The 25745-nt window shown below is 44.6% G+C and overlaps 1 protein-coding gene across 1 annotated transcript in view; it reads right to left on the reverse strand.

Annotated features, from left to right (window-relative positions):
- PLEKHA2 (pleckstrin homology domain containing A2) overlaps positions 1–4008 on the reverse strand; it is a 74773-nt gene extending 70765 nt beyond the window's left edge. Inside the window, exon 1 of the mRNA XM_036118931.2 lies at positions 3892–4008. The gene's annotated coding sequence lies outside the window, so the exon portion shown is untranslated. The remainder of the gene's footprint in view (positions 1–3891) is intronic.
- Between the last annotated feature and the right edge of the window lie 21737 nt (positions 4009–25745).

Below are 25745 nucleotides of genomic sequence, written 5' to 3' on the forward strand. Positions count from 1 at the left end.
GTCCTTCAACTGGTGAATAATTAAACTGTGGTAGATCCATACCATGGAATACTATTCAGCAAGAAAAGGGAAGGAGCTACTGATATACACAACAAGGATGAATATTCAGAAAAGTATGCTGAGTGACAAGAGCCAGTCCCCAGAGGTTACGTACTGTAGATTGATTCCATTTATATAACATTCTTGAAATGATGACACTATAGAAACGGTGAACCAGTAAATGATTGTCAAGGTTAAGAAGGGTGTGGGGTAGGAGGGGGGTGGGCGTGGCTATAAACGGGCAGGGGGCGTGGAGCTTGTGCTGATGGAAATCTTACTCTTGGCGCCATCAGGGTCAATGTTCTGGTTGTGTTAGCGGACCGTGGTTTGCAAGATGCTACCACGAGGGGAAACTGGGTCTCTCTGAACGATTCCTTACAACTGCATGTGAATCCACAATTATCTCAAAATAAAACATTTAACTAAGAAGAAAAACGTTAAGCTAAAAAAATATTATGACAGTTTTGTGCTTAAATAGATACTATTTTTAAAAATCACTTGGGGTGCAACATATCCCTCTTGACCCTCGCTGAACAAAGGCATCGCTACTTACAAAGCCCACATGCTGGTTAAGCACACTTTCACAGACTGTGGCTGGCAGCACTTAATTTGTGGTGAACTAACAATTAGTTTTTAGTTGTGATATGAAAAGCGGCGCTTCATCGCTCTCCTACCTCCCCGGCTACAATCCCTATGACAGAGCTTCCCCCATGTGCATCTCCTCCGCCATTGGGGTATATGGTGGCTTCCGTCCATTTTTCTGCCTTCCTTAAAAAGCACGTTTTTGATACTCGGAGAAACTCCAGAACCTCACCTGGCATTCCAGAGTCACTCTCCTAGGACAGGGTGCACATGAGGGTTGGTTAGATCACTTCAATTCATTACCATAAAATGCTGCTCTGGCTCCCCCATATTCAGAAGGTGAGAAGCAAGCATTTACAGTAGAAGTCCGTTGAATGCAGCTTATAATTACATGTTACTGAGCAGGCCATGAGTCAAATCATGGTCATTGAAATGGAACTGCATGTTCTCGAAATAGTTCAGCCGTGAGGTCGAGGGGCTGATTTATTTCTGGTTTCTCCAATTTAAGCCCTTGTGCATGACCCTGTAACTACCACTCAGTTGAGAGTAGATGGCCAGCACCGTGGGCGACACAGAACTCTGGACTAGGGCACCTCAGAAACTGTCGGTAGAATGATGCCTGTAATTTTTATTGTGCAAAGTTGTAAAGGATCTGGAAATCTAAGTACTATATTTATATAGCTAACGTTTCTGTTAGCAAGAGAATGATATAAAGCAGAAGTCTTCAAACTTTTCTTCACTTACACCCCTAAAAAATGCTGAAGACCATATAACCCTTCCCACATTTTTAAGTTGACGTCTCTAGCTTTTCATCGTAGGTTTGAGTGCTTGCAGAGGATGTAGTCTGCAGATTGTTTTCATCAAATGTTTTAAAATAAAACTTGTTATATCATCCTTTTTAATGCATCCAATAGAATCTAAGTACCATAGTAATTTGACACCATCTTTCCTTTTTCAAAATGAACAGAAATGCTCAATCATTCCCTTTCCTCCGTGAGCTATATTTTCCTTCCTTTTCCCTTAAAGATTCGTCTCCAAATGTCATATATCTTTATGACATCTTTTATTCTTTGAACATCTATCATTTGGGCATCTTTTACTGATTATCATATTTTTTGAAACAAACATGCATGTGTAAATTGATTTTACAATTTCAAGAACTATCCTGTGACTGGAAGGTATTAAAACATTTCCTGAGACTAGGTCATTATTACAATTCTCAGTAATACAATAAATATGTATTTTATTGATCATTAAACACAAAATAGTAAAAGTTGGAAATTATCTTCCTAATGAGAATTATCTCTCCTAATAGAGGAGGGTGGATTTTTACATATATGTATTTGTATATATTTACATATACATGTAATTAGTTCAAATATCCATCCATTAATATTACTTATTGCAAGAAGGAACAGGTTTAGCATCAATATTAACATTATTTTCATTTTTATGAATGTAAGCCACTGAGAAACCTTGTTCACGTTAACAGGTAGATGGGGCCACAAGGAGTTTTGTTATGACAATGTCCATCCAGGGCTGATGAGAAGGAAGGAAATTAGGGACATATTTCTGGGCTTATGGTTTCAGAGGTGCACCTGGAATGACTTAATCACTTAATGAATACAAACCCTGTATGAAGATTTGTAGCCAGTCCACCTTTGCTGGGGAACATGAGATTTGTTTTTCAGCAGTGCCAAATTTGGCCATGTCATTCAATTCTTTGGACTCCTTCACGTTATAGGTCAGATATCACTTTGAGACCTTCCTTCAAAATTTATTCTACGGGGGAGGTTGTGGGGCAGGGAGCATGTGGGAACTGTTTGCACTTTCTGCTTAATTTGGCTGGGAACCTAAAACCCGCTCTAAAAAATGAAGTCTATTTTTTTTTAATTATGTTAATGATCTATCAGTGGTTGACTTGAGTGGGTTTTTCTCCAAGTTTTAAGGAAAACAATAAATTGGAAACCACCTAATTTGTGAAATGATTGGTACCTCAGTCGTAAAGGCTTTTGCTTTCCCAATACAAACACAAATATTTCTAATTGTTCCTTGTCTTGGCCCTGGAGGTTTTTACAATCTAGGACAATGCCTTTCTTCCCTTTTTTAGAAGTGAGGAAGGGCTGGTGTGCCAGGAGGGTGGGAGCAGAGAAGACCCAGTGTGACACCCGGCTCTCACTTCACCTCAGGCAGATCCAGAAGCTGAATGCCTTCCGCAGTCTACCCTGTGAGCACCCACCATTAACACACCCCTGGAGCAAGGGGATTTAAGAACTACTTCAAATACACCATAAAGTCAGCTTTCGGGGGTATTGTTTTGCTGTTTATCTGAAATTCAGATTTAACTGGGTGTCCTGGATCTATCTCTCTGGCAACCCTATCTAATCCAAATCATTCCCTTCAAGAAATGGCAAACACGAACACGGGGCAAGACTAAATAAAGCCCTCAACCAGGGAGCAGGGTCTTTTATTCCTCCCTCTACCTCATTCTCAAATATAGTTACTCTTTTCTCATCTCTCATCATGGCGTCCATCTTTCTCCTCCCCCCACTTTGTTTCCATCCTTTGAGCCCAAAGCAAAAATGTCAGCAGAAACAACAACAGCAACGACAACAATCATGAAAGCAGGAAAGCTTTTTGGAGGAAACCAGGCCAGTGAAATGCATTTGAGAGGAGCAGACAGCATGTGGGTAGTGTGGGCAAAACATCGCTGTCCTGTCCTCTCAAAAGCAGAGGCTAAAAACAGGAGAAGGGGGATCAGCTGCTTCTTTCAGGGCAGAAACCACATACACAAAATTTGTGACGATTCTCCTTTCCAGTCTTGCCCGTGGACACATAATAAAAAGTATTATTTGAGTCCAGCTACATTTCCTATACTCTTTGGTGCTCTCCTAGCTGTTCCTTAGGAAAGATACCAGCAAGCCTTCCTGTTTTTTCTTCCCCCTTCTGTTCCTATTTACTACCACTGCCTTCTCTCCCTCCCCTCTCATCTCCCAAGCACCAAAAATAATTTGAATTTCAAGCTTTTTTTTTTTTCATGGCCTTCCTGTGGGTGTGGGAGGACCTCCTTTGGGAATTGTTCTGGATCTAGTCGGCTCCATCTGTAATTTGGCAAAATCTCTGTCTGCACCCCGCCCCCACTTCCTTTTCTCGATACATAGGAGTCCGGGTGTCCCCCACCCCACAAAAACCTCCTCGATCTAGTCCTTAGGTAACCAAACTGAGAGGAGCCCCCCAGGGAGGCCCCGTGGGTCTGCAGCCTCCACTTACCCCGGCCCTGGTTTTGGAAGACCGAGAGCTCTCCGCACCAAGGAGCCAGCTTGTCACCAGCCAGAGGAAGCCACCTCCTGCAGCCGGCGGCTCCAAAGGACAAGGTGACTTCCAGGAGGAAGGCGAGATCTGTGCTTTTCGGTTCAGGAGACCCAAGGCAAGTTCCTGTTTCAAAGACAGAGTTTTAAAACCTGATTAAGTTCAGAGAGTTTTGTGTGTGTGCATGTGTGTGTGTGTGTGTGTGTGTGTGTCCCTCTCCCCAATTCACCCACGTGATCCCCTTGATTTTCCTCTGGGGGCCAGCTGAGCTGCCTTTCTAAAAAATCTCTCTGGACCGCACTTCCCCGCCCCCCCTCCACCTTCCCCATCAGCTGTCATCATGGCCATCTCTGAGCGAGTGTATGTTTGTTACTGACAAAAAAAGAAAAGGGGGAAAAATGAGGGAAAGAAAAAGGACTTCACATCTAAGAATTTCCTGTGGTTTGGGACAGTTTTAGTTCAAGGCTTTCATGACTTATTTTTCCCTCACTTTTTCCATGCTGAAGACAGGGCTCAGCAATACTGCTGCTGACCCGTAGAACTGGCTTTCTTCCTCAGGTCCTAGATGAGACACTCTCCTTGGAGTTGGAGTTGGAAGGGAGCAGCAGGATAGGTGAGGCCCAAGGCTGAAGACCCAGTTGCAGGCAGATCTTTGGTGCTCACCAGAGCCTCTGGGAGGGCGTAGCCCTGGTTGCCCGGCCAACAAGCACCAAAGAGAGGTCTCACGTCTCTGTCTTCATAGTCATTTGCATATTCCTCTATGTTGGCAGTTTCCTTAGAGTAAAATAGGCATAATAATGCCTAACACACAATGATATTATGAGGAATTAATAAAATTAAAGTGCCTCGTATAGTACCTGACATACAGTAGACGTTAAATTAACATTTGTTGAGCATGAAGTACACTTATCACATTATATTCTATTCGCTTGCTTATTTGTCTTACCGCCAGACTCTGAATGCCTTACTCATCTTACCTCCTCTGTACCTATCACAGTGCTTATAATATAGTAGACACTCAATACATATTTTTAAATTTATTCATCAAGTAATTAATACCTGTTCCCACCCTCACCCGGCCCCATTTTTCTTGCTGGTCAAGAGTATACTCTTTGCCCTCTCCTATGTTCCCTGGACAAGGTTCTGGAACCCAAGCTATGAACAAAAAATTGCCAGACTTGAAATGGATGAAATGATAATAGTCCATTTCCTAGAAATACCAAAGGGAGTTTTCTCAGCAACCACACTGAAGGGAAAAGATTAGGAAGCACAAATTCTGTGGGATGTTATTATTTCTAAGTCCACTGAAGAAATGTAATGTGCTCAAATTAAAGCCAGAGTCCAGGGTACTATTTATATTCAAAGTATTTCAAAGAGCAGAAAAGAGCAGACTCCCCAAGGCCCTTCAAGGAGGGAAGAACAGCATTCTAAAAGAAATAAAGAGGGGAAGGAAAGGAGGAAGGAAGGAAGGAAGGAAGGAAGAAAGGAAAAAGAGAAAGGGAGGGTGCAAAGAAGAGAGGAGGGAGAGAAGGAGGAAGGGAAGGAAGAGAGGAAAAAATGGGACAAAGAGAAAAAGAAGACAGCTAGAAGAGTGGATTTCAAAGCAGACACATGGAAATGACAGTTAAGTATGGTCTACTGAACACATAATTTTATTAAACCCTCACTAAAATGACAATAAATGGAGAAAAGAGCATAAAGGTTCAAGAGAATGTACAAACCTCAAAAACCAGCTATAAATTTTAAAACTTTAAAAAACACAAAAACTATGGTAAGTGGAAACTAAGCTACCATGCCAGAAAAGCCTAGCCTCGCAAGAGTTGGAAGCCAACAAAAAGCCAGCTCTTTGGCATCTCCAAGCCCTAGACAGGCTGAGGGATTAGATGACCAGGACCCTCTGAAAGGGGTGGCAGGGCAGGTGTTGGTTTGGGTGGGGCAGAAAACAGGAAGATTGGTTGAAAGCTTGTGTGAGGAGGAAGAAGACTGAGAGGCTAAACAAGATAGACTCAAGGCTTAGGAGCTAGGATCCACCAAGGACAGAAGTAAGACAACTTACTGATGAGGGGCAGACTCATTGAACTTGTATATTGAACGGTAATGCCAAGACGTGTGCCCCATCTCCCTTATCCAACTTGGCTGGAAGAATGCTGGAAAAGGCTTACACCTCCCCAGTTCCCACCCTCCCACCACCGGGCAGGAGTGTGGAGGAGTAATCTCATTGGGAAACTGTCCAGCTCAGGAGAAAAACTCTACAGAATCTGTTATTTTCCTCACAGTGCAATGGCTTTGGTGCAGCCCACCTGTCCTCAAACCTCCCACATATGCTCAACACTTTCAAATAGATTTTTAGTGCCTCACTTCTAACTGTGAACCAACCATCAAGGACCATCAAACATTTGAGGGACTTCTCCAACATCAGAGATAGACCAAAACAAACAAATGAGGAAAAATGGGGGGAAACTTGGAAGAAACAGAGACAATGCAGGGAGAGAGAAAAAAAATACTTTCATATTGAAGGAAAAAGAGATACTGTGTTCTTTGATGCTTTTTAAAGAAAGAGAAGAGAGCATTCAGAGAACCAGAAAGACTCATGGAGATTACAAATATGACAGAAAAAAAATTCAAGGGGAGAGTTGGAAAATAAATTGAGGAAATCTACCAGAAAGTAAAACAGAAAGACAAAAAAATTAGGAAGTAAGAAAGATGAAAACAATTAGATACAAATCCAGGATGCTTAATATCTTCTTAATAAGAGTTGCAAACAAAAAAACAGAGAAATGAAATCATGATAGAATCCCTGAACTGAAGTACACTTGTTTCCAAATTAAAAGGGCCAATGGGTACTTGACAGAGTGAATGAAAGCATCATTGTGATGATGTTCAGGGATAAAGAGAAGATTCCAAAAGCTTTCAGAGAGAAAGAAACAGGTCATACTCAGAAAAATCAAGGAATCAGAATGGCACCAGACTTCTGAACAGCATTACTGGTAAGGGACAAAGACATCAAGAACTTCAAAAGGCCTTGAAAAAGGAAAAATGATTTACAACTGTGACCCTTATATTCAACCAAAATATAAACTAATCATGAGGATAGAATAAAGGTATTTTTCAGGCATACATTGTCTCAAAACTTCACTTCCCATTCACCCATTCTCTAGATAATACAAACCAGATTCCTGAAAAAAATGTAGGCCTAACACATAAGGGAGGTAGAGGGAAATCCCAGGACGAAGATGAAAGAAAGTTTCAGAATAGTAGTTATGCATCAATCCTAAGGAAAAAGTCCATATCAGAGCTGGCAGACAGAGAAATGCAGGATTGCTGGATATGGAGACATCCAAATTTAAAAAAGAAAGAAAGAAAAGAAAGAAACTAGGAGATCACCTGATGTGTTTGAATGTATTAGAAAGAATTTTATAATTCTATCAGAAAGTTGGAAGATGAATTAATGACAGATACATAGAAAACCAATTAAACAACAATAACAACAATGAAAAGATGATTATTAATTCCAGGAAAAACCAAAAGTTATACAGGAAAGAAAAAGTAATCGCAATGTACTACATGACTCTTCTCTGAACAAAGTTTACATAAATACCAATGTGAACATTAATATTGATTTGATAAAAATTGTTATGTAACTAGAAAGGAGAGGAGTAAGAGAGCTAAAATCTCATATTCCATAGTAAGATGTCCACAGAAGGAATAATCAAGAACTAGCCACATAAGCATGATATATGAAACTAAGATGGTAAAGAGCATAAGAAACTTTTAGGCTAAAAGTCTAAGTGATTGCCTCTCAGGTAAGGGCAGCAAGTGAAGCAAGGAACTATTTTTTGTTATAAGCCTTGTAGTACTATTTGATTTTTTAAATGGTGGCATCTTTTGTTTCCATAATGATAATGGAAAGTTGACAAAACAGGCATTCTGAATTCTGGTTCTATTTCCCTCCCATGCTATGGGATCTCTGTTTCTTGTATGTCAAATGAGGGACTGATGATGTCTGTCTCTTCCTTTCTCAAAATGGGGCAGAAATCAGAGCCCAGTCAGTAGAGTCTCCCCCAAATACTCTTATCTTCTGAACTGGCACTTGATGTCCATCCCTTACTCACAATAATTTTATTTACTCACCTGGTAAACTGGAGATTCAGGGGCATCTTTATGTTTGGGGGACGTTTCTATTACATTTTCTTTTATATAAGATGATCGTCAGATGCAAAGAGTAAGGGCAGTATTGGGAAGCCTGGTCTCTTTTGTTTGATGACATCATGTCCTGCTCTCTGACAGTCCTTGTATCTTCAACCTGATCGAGTATTTTTGGCCTTTCTCCCCAAACCAGTTGAAAACTTTCAGATGGTAGGGACCATAATTAATGGGTTTTTTGTTTGGTTGGTTGGTTGGTTAGGGTTTGTTTTCTGTTTTTTGTTTTTGCATTCCACATTGAGCATGATAGTGGCTTGATAACTATCTGCTGAGCAAGCAGGGGGAGGCCTGCCCTGTCTTGGGTCCTGCAGTGCACGTGACCGTAAAGGGGGCATATTTATTTTAAAAGAGAATTAAAACAGCAGGATGATGGTGGGGGATTTTGGCCAAAGAGGCTGAGACGCTGCTTGAGTGGTTTTCTGTACCACCCCTCTTTCTGTTTTTTGCTGGTTGCTTTGTCCAGTCCTTGGACACACCACTGGGTTAGGAACTAGAAAACACCAAGACTTTAGCTATGCTTTCCCACTAATATACTGGATGATCTTGAGAAAGTCAGATGTGGTCATTTGGCCTCATTTCCCCTCCCATAAGATAAAAGGATTGGACCAGATGCTATAGGCCCTTCTGGTGCTAACGTTGTAGGACTCGTGACTGTTTACAAGGCAGTGGACACATGGATGGGACCGCTGGGGGCCCCGTGCTGCCCTGCAGAAGGAGGATGCCCTGAATGGCAATGGCATTGTTAAATATGGGGGGAGGGAGGAGTCATGGACAGCACCAGGTGGCAGAGGGCTGAGCCAGGCGACAGACGTGAAAAGGGAAGTAAAATAATGTGCAAGCAAACTGCAGGTGGAATAATTCATGAAGAAAAGAGCATGTCCACCCACTTCACTTCAGGTGACTCTGGTAAGAAGGTGCCATTGGCCTACAGTCTGTGCCCACTGTGAAGTGTACTAATTCCAGAAAATCATAAGGATATTATTTCCATCAAAGTCGCTGATTTTGAAGAGGCTCATCAATAACTATGTGGGGAAAAAAAACCAGTGAGCATTTGGTGTGAGGGTTGGGAGGGGTTGAGGTGGGGGGCAGGGAAATCTGGGAAGCATTTGTGGAATCTGGTGATAGTGCTGAGTGTCCCCAGCGCACTCGTACACACCTCACCTCCCCACACCACAGCTCTCCTCAGAAATGCTCCTTCTCCCTCCTCCCCAACTCCGGTTTCAGAGGGGAGTCTCCATGTTCTTCCGTTCTTCTGCCTTCCTGGTGTGGTCAGTTGATTGCTAATGGATACTTATTCTCGTTTGAACCCATCATGGTGTCTCACTCACCTGGCTCAGTTGGTGAATCTGTAACCCAAGTCTGGCTAATTTGTCAACTTAATTGGGTATTTCAAATTACAACTGGATGAACAAAATCCAGATCCTCTTGTGTGTGTCAAAGCTTTGTGTGAGCCAACCTACGGCTGGTGGAAAAAGTTGCTCTGAGAGAATAAAGCTCCCAGGAAGGAAAAAAAACAGAATAGTAAGAGCTCTAGGAGCTACTGAACAAGTGGTTCCCTATAGCCCTAGGGTAGCTAACATCTGAGAAAGTAAAACCCCCATTTGAGGTTCTAGAGCCTCTCATGGAGTTCCCCCTTTCCCTTAAGCTATGTCAAGTTGTTTCCGTTGCTTGGAACCAAGAGTCCCACCTAACACTCCAAATCTAATTGAATATTTAAAAATCCAGACTTTCTCCTATACTGGACTATTGCAATTTTTTTTTTTTTAAAGATTTTTTATTTATTTATTTGACAGAGAGAGACACAGCGAGAGAGGGAACACAAGCAGGGGGAGTGGGAGAGGGAGAAGCAGGCTTCCTGTGAGCAGGGAGCCCGATGTGGGGCTCGATCCCAGGACCCTGGGATCATGACCAGAGCTGAAGGCAGACGCTTAACCATCTGAGCCACCCAGGTGCCCCTGGACTATTGCAATTTTGAATAAGTTCCTAGAATTAGTAAAAATTCATGATTTGAAATGCAATTTCTTTTTTTTTAAAGATTTTATTTATTTATTTGACAAAGAAAGACACAGCGAGAGAGGGAACACAAGCAGGGGGAGCGGGAAAGGGAGAAGCAGGCCTCCTGCTGAGCAGGGAGCCCGACGCGCAGGGTCAATCCCAGGACCCTGGGACCATGACCCGAGCCGAAGGCAGACACTCAACATCTGAGCCACCCAGGCGCCCCTTGAAATACAATTTCTACCAAATTTTGGAGCCAATCAAATAATAAAATCTCTAAAAAAATAAAAAATAAATAAATTAATGTTGGGGCGCGTGTGTGGCTCAATCAGTTAAGTATCTGTCTTGGTTCTGCTTCTCCCTCTCCCTCTTCCCCTCCCCGTGCTCATGTTCTCTCTTGCTCTCTCTCTCTCAAATAATTAAAATCTTTTTAAAAATATTAATGTTTGACTTTTCCTAACACTTGATCTAGACTCTTCAACAGTGAACCTTCCAGCATAAAATAATGCAGTCCTGCAAAAAGGATTCGATGTGAAACAAGGCCATTGTCTTGCTGTTTGCTTGACAGAAGTTCGTTCTTCGAAATGAACATTTGACTCCAAACGCTTTTGACATGGCTGCTGGGTCTTTAGCCACGCCCACCAGATAACCCGGGCTGCTCTATGTGAACTCGGGGCCATCATTTCCCCCCTGTGCCCATGGTGGACACTGCAAATGGACCACAGGGCTCTCATCACCTAAACTGGAGTCTCCAAGGTGTCTCAATACAGCTTTCCAAGCATCTCCACGAGTTGACCAGAGGTGGTAAAAGAATGAAACCTACTTGCCCTCCCTGAACTAGAAAGTTTCAGTACTAGCTTGCATTAAGCTCCTCGATGGAATTCATTCAGGCACTTCCTAATTCACTCCAAAAACATTCACTAAGTGCCTTTTCTAGGTACTCCGAACACAGGGGTGAAGAAAACGGGGACTGTTTTTGTGGAGTTTATATGAACAAAGAAACAAGTAACATAAGTGTGGCAAGCACTAGGAGTAAAATGGAATGAGAGGAGCAGAAAGTAAGAAAGATCGAGGTACATTTAAAATAGAGGATGTGACATTTGAGCAGAGACCTGAGTGAGGTTGAGGATTGAGCCATGAAAGATGTGGGGGAAAGGGCTTCCAGGTAAAGGGAACACAAGTCAGAGGCCCTGTGTAGCACCAAGTTCTGCTTGTTCAAGTACTAGCAAGAAGGCCCTTGTTGCTGGAGCAGAGTGTACAGGGGAAACGTGTAGGGGATAAGGTTGGAAAGATCATATGAGGACATGGTAGAATATATGACTGGTAGCACTGCACAGCTAAAACAGTGAGTAGTTCATACTTGGGAAAATACGTTGACAGGAAGAGTTTGTTTCTTCTGTTTATTTTACCTTTTTGCAATCATTTTCAAAAGTGTAATTGGGTCTCGTGGTGACTAGTCACTTCTTCCACCTCTGCCCCCGGTCCCTTACATCCCCTCCCCACAATCACCCTTGATAGCGTCTTGTGTGTCCTTCCAGGGATATGTTGTGCATCTGTAAGAACATTCTAATACATTTTTTTAAACCTTCTGTGTACATCAATGTTAACATCCTATGTAGATCGTGCTTTACCTTATAAGGAATTTGGGGGAAAGTTGGATCGGGATTAGTCAGGAATTGAATAAAGATGGTGGAACAAACACACGCCACAGTCTCTCTCTTCTATCTCCCCAGAAATGTCAGGAGATACACTAGAGGATTCGGAAACACTGCACTGACCTTAAAGTATGGCCCGGTCAGCGTTCTGTTTTGAAAGCTTTGTGAAATCTAAATTCAACCAGCAATCTCTATGTGTAAACCTATTAGTCTGATTCTTCAGAGTCAATGACATTCTTGTTGAGGAATGATGGAAAGGGCAGAAAACCCAAGAAACCAGGGTTCGATTTCTTGTCACTAACTTCCTGTGTGACCTTGGGGAGGCCACTTCAAAAGTTGCAAGAAGGAAGGGAAGGAGGGAGAGAGGAAGGAAAGAAGGAAGGAAAGGGGGTTGGTTGGGGCTAAGTCTTTCCTGGGAATGGAAGTGTGTGTGTGTGTGTGTGTGTATGTGTGTGGGGCGCGTGCACGTGTGTGTATACAGTAAAGAACAAAAGAGACAAACCCCGTGCTCTCAGGGAGTCTACATTCTAGCGGACGAGAAAGAAGACAAAGAACATAAATAATTAAAATCTGTAATATATTAAAAGCCGGTAAGTGCTAAAAGAAAAGTAAAGCAGGAAAGGGGGCAGGGAAGTAGATGGGAGTTTAGATCAAAGCAGCCAGCCAACGTCTGGTTGAGAAGATGATACTGGAACAAGAATCTGAAGGGGGTGAAGGAGCCCGCATGGGCGTTCCGGGGTAAGAAGCAGACAGGACTGCAAGAGCAGAGACCACAGACGCGTGGCAGAGACAGAGAGGAGGGGCCAGCAGAAACAGAGAAGGTGCCTGGGACATTGGTGGCATCATGGGGGTAGTTGTGGCGTGAATTCTAGACGGGCTCCGGGCTTCACTTTCAGTCACAAAAGAAACCCCTGTTGAGATAAGTCGTTGGAGATGCATTTCTCTTAGATACAGCCGAACAGAATCCTGAGTTCAGTTTATTTTAAAATGATTTTTTTCAAGTGGATTGTTGCAGTACCAGTGGTTACATTCTTTTGGGAAAACCATTTTCAAAAGCCTTCAAATATTTTTTACTTTTTGGCCCAGTGATTCATATTCTAGAATTCTATCCAAAGAAAATATTCTGAAATGTAGGTGAGAAAAAATTACACACAACGTAGTATGAGCTGAACTGTGTCCATCACCACCACCACCCCAACCCAGATTCACACAGTGAAGTCCTAATGCTCTCAGAATGAGACTGTATTTGGAGATTGGGCTTTTAAAGAGGTAATTAAGTTAAAATGAGGCCATTAGGGTAGGCCCTGATCTGATCCGACTGGTGTCCACATAAGAAGAGGAGATTAGGACCAAGGATGTGCACATATGTAGGGAAAACCATGTGAGGACACAGGGAGAAGGTGACCATGTGCAAGGCAAGGAGAGGGGCCTCAGAAGAAACCCAAACTGCCAACACCTTGATCTTGGACTTCCAGCGTCCAGGGCCATGAGAAAACAAATTCTGTTGTTTAAGCTACCCAGTCGGTGGTACTTTATTACGGCAGTCCAAGCAAGCTAATATACAACAGGTTTTTTTTTTTTTTAATCATTTTATATTTAAAATAGAGAAAGATTAGAAAGAGTCTAAAAGTTCAATAATAAGGAAATAATATTGTACAGTCATCAAAATGCTGAAGCTGTATGGAAAAAATGCTTAAAACATAATGTTTAAAAGAAAAAGCAAGATAGGGGCGCCTGGGTGGCTCAGATGCTCAAGTGTCTGCCTTCACTCAGGTCATGATCCCAGGGCCCTGGGATTGAGTCCCACATGGGGCTCCCTGCTCAGTGGGGAGCCTGCTTCTCCCTCCCGCTTGTGCTCTCTCTCTCACTTGCTCTCTCTCTCTCGCTGTCTCTGTCTCTCAAATAAAATCTTTAAAAAAAAAAAGAAGAGAAGAGAAAAAGCAAGATAGATTATATACACACACATATACATATGTATCTCTCTCTGAAGGAAGGAAGTGAATACATACATATACACACCCAAAAATATGACGAATACGCTTTGTAAAGCCTATGGAGAAAACAAAACAGAAGAAAGAAAAGCCAATTGTGGCATGACTTTCAGAAAATTATAATTTATATTCTCCTTTCTTTGTTAATGAGTTTCAAGTACAGTCATTTGAAATAGACCTTACTCAAATAAACAGGTAAAATGGGGAACGGCATACTGGGCCTACGCACTCTCACAGAGTGTAACCCCGCAGAGAAGGCTTCAGAAAGGAAAGTATAGTGTTCAGACTGAGGATTCAGTTCTTCGTCCCACATGCACAAACTGTGTTGATAGAATGCTTGCTCAAGTATTCAAAGCAGCGTCTTAAGCACCATTCTGTACTTCATTCCTCAGCTGGCCCACTGGGTGGCTGAAACCTTTGTTCTTAGGGAGACCAGGCAAGGAAAGGTGCCTCTCGTGTGGCCCCTGGAAATGCTTCCTTGAGTTCTAGCGTCGTGGGTTCCTGCCATGCCAGCAGTGGGGACAACCCTCCCATAAAGCCTTGAGGAAGGCCTGCCCAGACACTCCTTGCATCCATAGGGGTGACCTGTTCTCAAAAAGAACCATGCTCATCTCCTGTTTCTCCCATTCACAACCAGACTCCTTCCTTCCCCAGTTTAACTGGTGTCTGTCCTTTGACTTCAAGTACCCTATGTGTTGACAACTCTTAAATATGTATGTCTGCTTTGGACCTTTCTCCTTAACTCCAGATTCCTGTATCTGCGTGCTTCCCGGTCTTCTACCCCAATGTCCCAAAATTAATATCCCTAAAACTGAGCTTACAGATTGCCTCGTACATATTTCTCTCCTACGTTCCCTGTCTCTATCGAGGATAACCATCCACTCATCACACAAGCCAGAGACCTCAATACCATTCCTACTCCTCTCTCTCTCTCCACCCACGTCCATTTAGTCATCAAGCTATATCAATTCTCGCTGCTTTTCATCTCTTTATTCCACTTCCCCTCCCTAGTCCTCACCCAAGTTCAGGTCCTTACCGTCTCTTGTTTGGCATATTATTCATTCATTCAGCATCTAGGACATGCTGGTGAAGAAGACAAAGATGACTCCTTCCCTCATGAAAGCCATTTGAGAGGGCGAAAGACAATAATTAAAAAACCAGAAGTAAATATTAAAACAAAAGAAGGTGAGATTAAAACAGACTTCATGGTTGAGAAAGGAGAGTCATGGGGAGAGCCCAAGGACAAGCACTGTAGGCAAGAGAAACAGCAAATAAATGCAAAGGTCCTAAGGTAGAGAGAGCTTGCCACCTCTGAGAAGCAGACAAAGGGCCCTGAGGCTGTAGTATTCCCTTAAGAAGGAAGTGGTTCAAGATGGCATGGAGAAGTAGGCAGGCCTCTCTGGGCAATGAGGAGAAGTCTGGGTTTTATTTTATTTTATTATTTATTTATTTATTTATTTTTAAGATTTTATTTATTTATTTGACAGAGAGAGACACAGCAAGAGAGGCCACAAGCAGGGGGAGTGGGAGAGAGAGAAGCAGGCCTCTCGCCGAGCAGGGAGCCCGATGCGGGGCTCGATCCCAGGACCTGGAATCATGACCTGAGCCGAAGGCAGACGCTTAACGACTGAGCCACCCAGGCGCCCCTGGGTTTTATTTTAATCTCTTGGAAAATTTTAAGCAGGAGAGTGAGATGTCTTTCTGGGTCTACTCCTCTAATCTTTCTTCAATATGGCTTCCAAGTTGATCTTTCTATAACAAAACTCTAATTATGTGTCTCTGTGGTTTTAAGTCTTTCAACGGCTCTCATTTGTCTACAGAATAACACCCAAACAACTTAGCCTGGCCCACAAGGCCTTTCATGATCTTGTCCACATTTCTCCCATTCTTATTTCTCCCTGTGCCTCCTTATCCCTTATGCTTCGGCCATGCAAAGTGACTTCTGGATCCCCTGAAAGGTTTTGCTATTTCACCACAATGTCTTTACTCATGATTCGTCTCTTCTGAGCAGTATTCCTTACCCCATCATCTACTCATCTTTCAAGACAAAGATCAAATGTCACCTCATCTGTGCAATCTTTCCTGATCGCTACCTCCAAACAGAATGGACCATTCCCTCCTGTGGGTCCTCAGCGTGTCCTGGACAAACTTCTAGCATGAGCCCTTTATTACTTAATGGCACTTCGTAGTTCGTCTGCATCTTTCCCTGTTTACACGTGAGCCTCTCTTACTCATATTTATTTCCTACCGCTTAGCATAGATCTTGGATTACTTTGTTGTATAAAGAGAATGAGTTTCCCTCTGTTGTGCGTATTTAGATTACACATAATAGTTCTGCCCAAGGAGTAAGAGCCCAGATGCATGGAGTTCAGTAAGAACGTTAATGAAAATGTCGGATGAGCCTTACAGCGGATCTACCTGGGTTTGAGCTATTAGTTTCCCCACTATCCGCTGCCTCACCACGTTGATTCTCACTGGTAAGGGTGGAACTGGGAAAGAGTTTGAGCGGTACAAATATCTAGGGGAGGGGGTGCAGGCTGTTTTGAAACCTGTTTCCTTGTCAGACAGCTCTTGGCATACTGCTGTGGCCACATCATCGGACACATCTGTGGTGCTTGCTCAGTAACAGGTGGCACGAGGGACCCAGTAGCTGGTGGGTGCAGGACTGTTGGAGACTGAGCTCCTCGCTTTATACCTCCCTGCTACCTGGTCAGCACTGTGGCTGACGTTGCCCGAGCCAGGATCACAAGTAGGCGTCCTTAGGAGAGCGCAGCAGGCTGGAGCTCAGAAAAGGTGTAATCGTTACCAATTTCTGAAGAAAGATTTGAAAACTTAAACTACAAATCATGATGGCTCATCCTTCCATAAATCCTAATTGGGGTGACTTCATTTTAAGCAGCCAGCCACATGCAGTTTCTTGGTGAAGCTTGAAGTCAGTGTATCTCCTCACTTAATGGTACAAAGTTTCGATTGACTTTTAATTTTTTTTTAGCCTTCCATACATTAACTTTAAAAAAAAAAAAAAAAGATTTTATTTTATTTATTTGAGAGAGAGAGCATTAGAGGGGGGGAGGGTCAGAGGGAGAAGCAGACTCCCTGCTGAGCAGGGAGCCCAACGTGGGACTCGATCCTGGGACTCTAAGATCATGACCCGAGCCGAAGGCAGTCACTTAACCACTGAGCCACCCAGGCGCCTAGCCTTCCATACATTAACTTCCTGACTCACAAGTCGAATTTGATACATATGGTGTCTTTGGAGCAAGAGCCCATGCAGTTCATGGCACCTAAAAAACTGATACTAAATATCTAGTGCTTGACTGACATACTGAGCTTTAGCTTTTTGGATCGCAGCAAGACATTTCATATTGATTAGGTATCACCTAACATTGAGTCCATATTCACAGAGCTCCATTGCACACAAGAAGCCCTTTCCAGCTATTGTTAGCTAGCTTTTAACCTCTGGACCTCTCAAGACAGAATTTTTTGTATTCCCATTTGCTTGATCACAATCTTCTTTAATATTTACTTTCTGCCGAGGTAGAGCCTGTGTCCTCGGAGGGAAAACTGAAGTCTCTCTCCTCTGTGGGTAAGAACTGGCACAGTGTGGTGAACCGACTGCGCGCCCAATGCAACACCCTGTCTCCAAGCAGGTTCCAAGGGAAGTGTGGGCAAGGGCACGCGGTGTTCCAAATCTGTCCTCTGAGCATCAGCTGTAAACGCACACTCATCCTGGAAAGAAGAACCTGAAGCTTGGTTTTAGAAAGTAGAGCAAAAATGTTAATAGCCTTTGATGTTAATAAAATGTGTGACCACGTCCCGATGAGCTCATTTGTTTTTTGATTAGCTGCTTATATTAACCACATAGCCCTGTGTAACTTGGGTCTCTGCCTTCTGTCCTAAGTTTAGCCGTAGTCTGTCTTTGGGTAAGTCACTCAAAAGGTTCCCTTAAAAGGGACCCAAAGACTCATTCGCCGAAGACGGAATTAGACACACCTGGTGTAAAAATCACGTACCCCCCCAGTTCAGCTTTTGTTAGTTAGCAGCTCCCCACCCCCATCGTCCATATTTAACAGTTTTGAGCGTGCATGTGCGCCAGATGATTCATCCAAGCTGCTCTGGAAGTCATCTCTGCTGGTGACAGTAAAGCTGATCCACCCTCTGCCCTCCCCTCGAGCTGGTGAACATGCACAGGATCATCCAGGCCACTGCTCCCAGCGCACTGGGGCCTTCTTAATTTAGGTGCAATGCACTTAGGCAACTGGCTTCCACACGGAGCTTTCCGTCTCTCGCTCACACTCCCCCATGGTTTCCATCTGCCTGTGCCCCGACCCAGAAGTGCGCTAGCTCTCAGAGAGGGTAAGGGCCCAAAGATCCCTCAGGGTCCTCAGGACCCTCAGCGCCTCCAACAAATGATCTTGCTTGATGGCTGCCTATCCAAGGAGACTAGACGCTAACCTACTTCCCAGCTCTAATGGTGTAGGAGTCTTGCTCTCGCTTTCTGCTGCTCGGAGATTCTCCACCGCAAGGGTGCCAAAAACTCATCTTCTTTGAACTTTCAGTAATTCTGACAGTGATTATATTAATAGAGATTCCGAAACTTCTGGTAATTCCAGCTCTTGGGGTTCTTTTTCCAATGTTTGGGGGACAGATCTGTGTTCTGAGGTTCAGGCTAACCACCCTAAAGCTAAGAGTACTTTGTGGGAATTGCCCTTTTCCCCTCCCTGCTCCACTCTCTCTATAGATTCTCACATTCTGGAGGAAAGCCAGGCTTTTTGCTTTTTTTTCAGCTGTAGATTTTCAAGCTAGCCCTAGCAGGCTTCCAGCTCTCTCCCCCTCCTCCCTCTTCTTTTGTTGCCCTCCTGGCCCCTATTCAATGACTAAAGCTCTCCAGGAGTATTTCTGGACCAGGGTATCTACGGTGGCCTTGTGATTGCACTAATCCTCTGGCTTGGGGCTGCTCTGCTCTGATAGTCACAAGGCTGATTGGGCGTGGGAGTGGGGAGGAGGACAGTGCATCATCCAGGAGTGGTGTTTATTTATAGAACAGGCCTTTTCCTTTCCCACCTTGAGTTCTCTGCTGATCCAGCAGTTACCATATCCTCAATAACTCCCTCCAGGAGATAGGTAATGGAGGCCCCGTGCTGCCGAGGTCAAGACCAGAGTTCTTAGAGTCAGCACCCAAGGGCTGCTCCCCCCACCTCCATGGGACAAACCCAAGGAGGCCCAAGTTCCTAGGAACGGTTGACCACTGAGCATTGTAACTTCCGCACAGCCCAGAGGTGCAGCCGGATGCTCCTGCCTGGGCCACCTGACTCAGCAGCCTCGGGGAGTGTGAGTCAAAATTCCTGGGAAACTCTGGCCTCATTCTGGTGCTGTTTGAGGGCTGGTAGCCCTGGCAATCCCTTTGGAGTCTCTGAGGAGCAGCCTGGGAAGTTGCTGTAGAGTAAGAGCGAAGAAGGACAAAAGGGGACTGACTTGGTACGTCTTGTGGGATGGAATCGCTCCCACCTGGATTAAGGAGAAAGAAGAAAACCAGGACTCTGGGGAAAGAGTGAGAATGAAGACCACCTGAATAAATGGACAAGGCCGACCTAGCCTCACCCCAATTTAGCGCATAGATTGTATGCTACTGTCGGTGACCGATGGTTCAAGTTCCGACTCAAGTGGACAGTAAATCATCTGAGGGCAGGAACCGTAGGGCACAGAGCTCAGTAAGTCTTGGGGGATCTCATATACATGGATTCTTATAAGTGACTCTTATCAGCATTAGGAAAAAGTTTTTCAAAGATGATGATGAGGAAGAGGATGTCAGAATTCTACTGTGGGCAGGAACCCTGCGCCTTTTCTATTCACTCTTCCCTCTGCCCAGGGAGTACAATGCACATAGTAGGTTTGCAAAAAAAGTTTTTATTAAATAAATGATGATTATCATAGTTCCATGTCTGTCACCTAGAACGTCTAACTTGCTTGGTTGTGATGTGAACTGGGCCTGAAGCTTTTCTCTCTCTTAAAAACCCAAGAAGAGAATTTGCTGAGCATGGTGGTCGGGTCTCCCGTGTAGCCCCTTGAAGTGCGTGCTACAACGGGGTGGTGGTTCTCCCGAGTTAGCCTTTCCTCAGCGCCGCCTGGAGAGCTCGTGATGACATGGCAGCTGGGCCCCAGGGTCTCTGATTCAGGAGTTACGGGGTGGGGCTCAGGAAGGCACATTCTGCAGCTCTCCTGTGACAGTGCTGCCCTGTGGGGATCCCGCTTTGAGAACCACTGCCATCAGGGTGTGTTAGAAGTGTCTCAGGTTCTCTTACTTTGAACCTGAGGATTCAAGAACAGTCCTAGGAGTCTGTGGCGAGAACAGTAGAGAGGCCCTCCGTAGGATTCTCAGAGGGATCACTGCCCCCTCTCTGCCCAAGGTCCACCTTCTCTAGAATTTAGAAACTGCCAAAGTGGGACAGAGGTTGATGAGAAACCACGTGGGGATCCCAATCTAATTTGCCTCCAGGCTCACCTCCCCACCAATCTGTTCTCCTCACTCTGGCCCAGGTGACTTTTCTAAATCGGAAATCTGATCACCTCAGTCTCTTCTGCTTGAAAGCCTTCCACGGTTCCCTAATTCCTCTGGCACGAGGTCCAAACTCCAAACTCCAGGGTGCCTTACTTACCCTGGTTGGCAAACCCTTCATGGCTTGACCCCTGCTTGTCTATCCCTTCAGCTTGGTGTCCTGCTACTCCTGGATTCCCATGGTCCCCAGAGACGACCTCTCCCACCCCATCCCTCTGCACAAGTTTTCCTGCTCCCCTCTCCACTGCATCCTCCCCACAGGGCTCTCCCCTGCTCCACCCCTAAACAAAGCATGCCCTCCTTGTTCTCCCCTCCTGCGTAGACACTTCTCCTTCAGATCCCTCATCGCCAGAGCTGTAGTCCTAGAGCTTTGCTCTCTGCCTCGTCCCGTCCCGCTATGGAGGGCCCAGGACTGACCTTGAATCCCTAACATTGAGCATTCTGCCCTGGATGGCAGAAGGAGCTCAGAGAAGGTTTGTTGAATGAATGCAACTGGCTGAGGACTCAGCAGCGGACCAGTACTTACTTTTACCTTGGGTACTTTTTGATACGATGTGGGGACCAGGGTTGGGGGGGGCAATGTTGCAGGTGAAGATGAGGGGAGGGAATGGAGAGAGGGGTGGGAGCAATTACCAGCATTGCCCTTAAGTCACCCCCAGTAAGACGCAGGGACAGAGGGGTGTTCAGAGGCAAACGAAGCTCTAGAAGTAGCGCTGTAGGCAGAGGGGGAGGTAGTCAGAGGTTTTGCGGATGGGGAAGTAGGAGACTCCTGAAAGTATAGCGTGGGTAAGAGGGGCCTCCCCAGCCGGCCTTTACCTCCCCAAGCTCCCCCCTGCTCTCAGGCCCAGGGGCAGCCTCTTTCTCATTCCCTTTAAATGCGATGGCCTTCCACAGGGACTCGAGTGTGGTGCCCGAGGACATCAGGCTTCTCTTTGTTCACTTAGTATATCCATCAACTTCATTTCTGAAGCTATTTTTATACTTACGATGTTGACTTCGATACCACAGGATCAAGTTTATAATAAAAGGAGGAGACTGGGAGCCAGGACACATGGTTCCTCTTTCTCCTCCAGTGACCAGCGAGCTGCCTGCCATGGGGCAGTTGTATTCCTCACTTCCTTCCCCGCCCGGCGGTGCTCGCTGAGACTGCCCACTCGGGTGTATTTATGACCCTCTCAAACTGACCACATAGCTGTTTTCCATTCCTGAGATTGTGCCTTTGAAAACTTGGACCCATTTTCTAAGTTCTTCCAGTGATATTACTCTTCGTGAACTCCAATGGCCAGGAAAGTATGATAAACAAAAGCAACCCCCAGAGGGAGTTTCTCAAGTTCCAAATGTTTGATCTCAAAATCTGGCTGAATTTATCGGCTGAAACTACCATTGACAGAATATTTCTGGCTGACCTTTCTGCCCTCTGCACCAGCCACCCCCATTCTGGACGCTGAGCTTCTCAGCCCTTCTATTAGCATCTGCACAGATACCTCCCCTGGGATAAGAGCCTGTGTTCTTCCTGGAACCGATTTAAACCCAACAGAGACTTTAAAAAATACATTTAATAGTTGGAGAGCCTCCCTCTCCTTTTAGCTTCTGAGCTCATTCCCTCTGGGAACCAAGTGACATTTAGATTCCGGTGTGTAAGTTGTTTTTTCTTTAGATTCGTTATTGTGTAAACATTCCTCTGCAAATTATTTTCACATTGTAAGGCGACTTCTTTCAAGTGTCCAGTCAGACTGATTCCTACTCTGTTCCCCTCACTACCCTCAACTCGACTCTCTCTCACTCACCAAGTTCCCCATTTCTCAACAACTCAAATTCAAACTAATTCGGCTGTTGGTGAAAATATTTCCCCAACTTTCTGGAATTTCCATTTCTCAAGGTTATCTCCCCTGGGCTGCAGCCAAAGCGAGGCCCACTAAGATGAATGAAGGCAGTGCGGGTCAGGAAGGGCGAGCCATCATTGTTCCATCCAGGCACGGCCGGCGGGAGCCCAGAGCTGTCCTGAGAAGGTGACTCAGGACCAACAAGACAGGCTTAGAGTGAAGGCAGAGCACCAGCGCGAAGACCCAGCAAACGGGGGGTGGGGTGGGGGTGGGGGGAGACAGCTGTCTAACCGTGACCCTTACAGCAACCTGGCAGTCACAGATAAAAAGCAGGCAAATTACATTCCCTTCTGCCAAGAACCCAACTCTTGTAACAGGCCCGCAAGACTAACTTCTCACGCCTTTTCTTCTAACATTGCCATCAAAAGCTTTGTCTAATTTCCTTGTACCCGCTCTTCATCTCTGTTTTATTTTTTATTTTTAAAGATTTTATTTATTTATTTGACACAGAGAGCGCAAGTAGGGGGAGTGGCAGGCAGAGGGAGAAACAGGCTCCCCACAGAGCAGCGAGCCCAATGCGGGGCTCGATCCCAAGACCCTGGGATCATGACCTGAGCTGAAGGCAGATGCTTAACCGACTGAGACACCCAGGCGCCCCCATCTCTCAGTTTTAAAACATGTGCCCTTATCAGGGCTATTATGCACAGCCACATGGGCTGGTCACAACTCCAGGGGACACCATTCACAGAGACTACAATATAATCTTCAAAAGCACAAACCACTTAACTGAGAGACATCTTTTATTTTTCTTCTATTCATTAAGAAAGGGAAAGTGGTTTCGTGGAAGGAATACCTCAGTAGTCCTACCCTCACCACAACGTCACCGTGTGGCCTTGGACACGTCAGGTCACCGTGCCCTCTACCTCTCTCATCTGTAAAATAAGGGAGGGGGACGAGATCATCTCTGGGGTCTTGCCCTCGGGCAATAATCTTTTCTCATCAGCAGAAAGTGACATCATTTTAATCAGTAAGTTACATGATGGGGAGCTTTCGATTAATCATTTTCCTTTATTGCCACTCCGGCATTTCAAGTTGGTCATCTGACAATAGGTCTCTCCTTGGGACGCTGAGGATTTTGAAGTCTGGCGAATGTGGGCTCACTGTGCCAATTCTCTTCCTTGATTTTTTGAGCTTGGATCTTTTCTGCACCATTAAAACCAGAGGCACTAATTTGAGGAATTAACTGAGGTGGTCACTTGGGGTCATATAGCAGCTGTGGCCCTTCAGGGTCTCACTTTTGCAAAGAAATCAAAACAAAACAAAGGAGGCAAGAAGGTTGACCAGATAACTTTGGAAGTTTAGGAAACAAAGCATTCCATTCTAAGTTTCTCACCCGCCCGTGGGGGCTAATCACGGCCCTCCTGGGGCTTGTCTCCTATCAAATCACAACGTAGCCAACATTTTCTGGCAAAGGTCATAGACCAGTGCTGTGGAGAGCACGGGAGAAACACTTGTTCGACCAATCCTAGGATAGTTCTGCGATACCAAGTCCCAGAAAGGAGGTTCGGGAGAGAAAAGGGCTCATTTTAGTGGGCTGCATCAACAAGGCTTCGTCAGGAGCTCTGGTCGTGAGGAGACAAGAGTGGAAACAGTACTCCTGAATCTTGAAACCAATTTGTAATTGAACACTTGTGAAAATTTGGAAAATTAGAGCAGCGCTTCTCAGTCACTTGGGCTATATTGCAAGTAACTCACTATTAATACGTAGGCCACTACAGTTTAAAAGCAATTGTTTTGAGGGGCGCCTGGGTGGCTCAGTTGGTTAAGCGACTGCCTTCGGCTCAGGTCATGATCCTGGAGTCCCAGGATTGAGTCCCACATCGGGCTCCCTGCTCAGCGGGGAGTCTGCTTCTCCCTCTGACCCTCCCCCCTCTCATGTTCTCTCTCTATCTCATTCTCTCTCTCAAATAAATAATAAATAAAATCTTTTAAAAAAAATAAAAGCAATTGTTTTGAAAATATAAATTAGAGTCGATTCAAAGTCATCTTTCAATACTGAACTTCTTAAAAAAAAGTCCTCTGCAGGGCTGCTAGTTCCCTGTGAAGGAGAGAATTATTTTTGTTTAGGAAAATATCTTGTAGGGACATTTAGATTTTTTAAAAGATGGGATGAAGAGGGCACCTGGGTGGCTCAGTCGTTAAACGTCTGACTTCAGCTCAGGTCTGTGATCCCAGGGTCCTGGGATCGAGTCCCACAACGGGCTCCCCCTGCTCAGTGGAGAGTCGGCTCCTCTCTCTGCCAGCCCCCTCCCTGTTTGTGTCCTCTCTCTCTCACACACAAAAATAAATAAATAAAATCTTAAAAAGAAAAAAAAAAGAAGATGGGACAAAGAACAGAGCCTGAGAAGACAGATCCAATGGCGGAATTACAGAATTGTTCTGTATAATAAAGAGGATGGAATCTATATTTTTTTCGTTTGCTGTTGTTGTTCTTGAAAATAGGTAAACCGAGAGGTGGAATGGTAGTGTGGTCCTGACAATGTGACTGAAAATGGGAACTCCAGAGTTAGGTCAACCTTGGCTTACATCTATAAAACCCACCATCATGCACCTTGCAATAAAGCAAATTTAGATAGAAGAGAATTAGCTTCCATCCTCTGCCCATCTCCCATTCTCAACCAGGGTTGGGCTAACATTCTTTTTATTTTAATTGTGGTAAAATACACATAACATAGAATTTATTATTTTTTTAATATTTTATTTTTTTATTTGAGAGAAAGAGTGCTTGCAAGTGCACATGAGCAGGGGGAAGGGGCAGAGAGAGAGGGAGCGGGAGAAGCAGACTCCCTGCTGAATGCAGATGCTTAACCAACTGAGGCACCCAGGTGCCCGAGAATTTACTATTTTAATCATTTTTAAGTGCACAGTTCAATAGCATTAAGAACATTCACACTGTTGTGCTGGCCTAAGGTTCTTATTTTCTCTGGGGGAGGGGAGAGTGTGAGGGAAGGGAGACACAGCCTCAAGAGACAGAAGGAATGTTTGGCATCCATGGTGTTCTCCCAGCCCATCTCCCTGGCACCATCTAACCAACAGATTCCTGAAATTGCCACCACCATCCTGGGAAGTCCAGCTAACCGCGGGACCGGAGATCCACCCCATTGATATTTAATCCAGAGTGGTCAGGGGCCACTAGATGGTTGGTGCCAGACTATAGGATGGAATCAGATAGAGCAGCTGGACCTCTGGAATGCCAGGCCAGCAACTAGCAAAGCTCACCCCAGTCCTATCATTAACCTCATAATAATGCAATCCTGCCTTTTTGGGATTGAAAAGTCGGGGCCCCAGATATTTCTTATGGAGGAGTTTATTGTGTTAATGATATGCATAATTATCACTCAGTCAGCACTAGATATTACTGGGCACATCTCATATTCAAATTTACGTTGTCACATTCCTGTTCAGTAGTTCTACATCCACAAGAATTCTTTTTTTAAAGATTTTATTTATTTATTTGAGAGAGAGAGTGAGTGACTGAGTGAGTGAGAGCGCATAAGGAAGGGGAGTGGGGAATGCTGGAGGGAGAGGGAGA

The sequence above is a fragment of the Halichoerus grypus genome, chromosome 3, assembly GCF_964656455.1.
Source record: "Halichoerus grypus chromosome 3, mHalGry1.hap1.1, whole genome shotgun sequence".
NCBI classification, from domain to species: Eukaryota; Metazoa; Chordata; class Mammalia; order Carnivora; family Phocidae; genus Halichoerus; species Halichoerus grypus.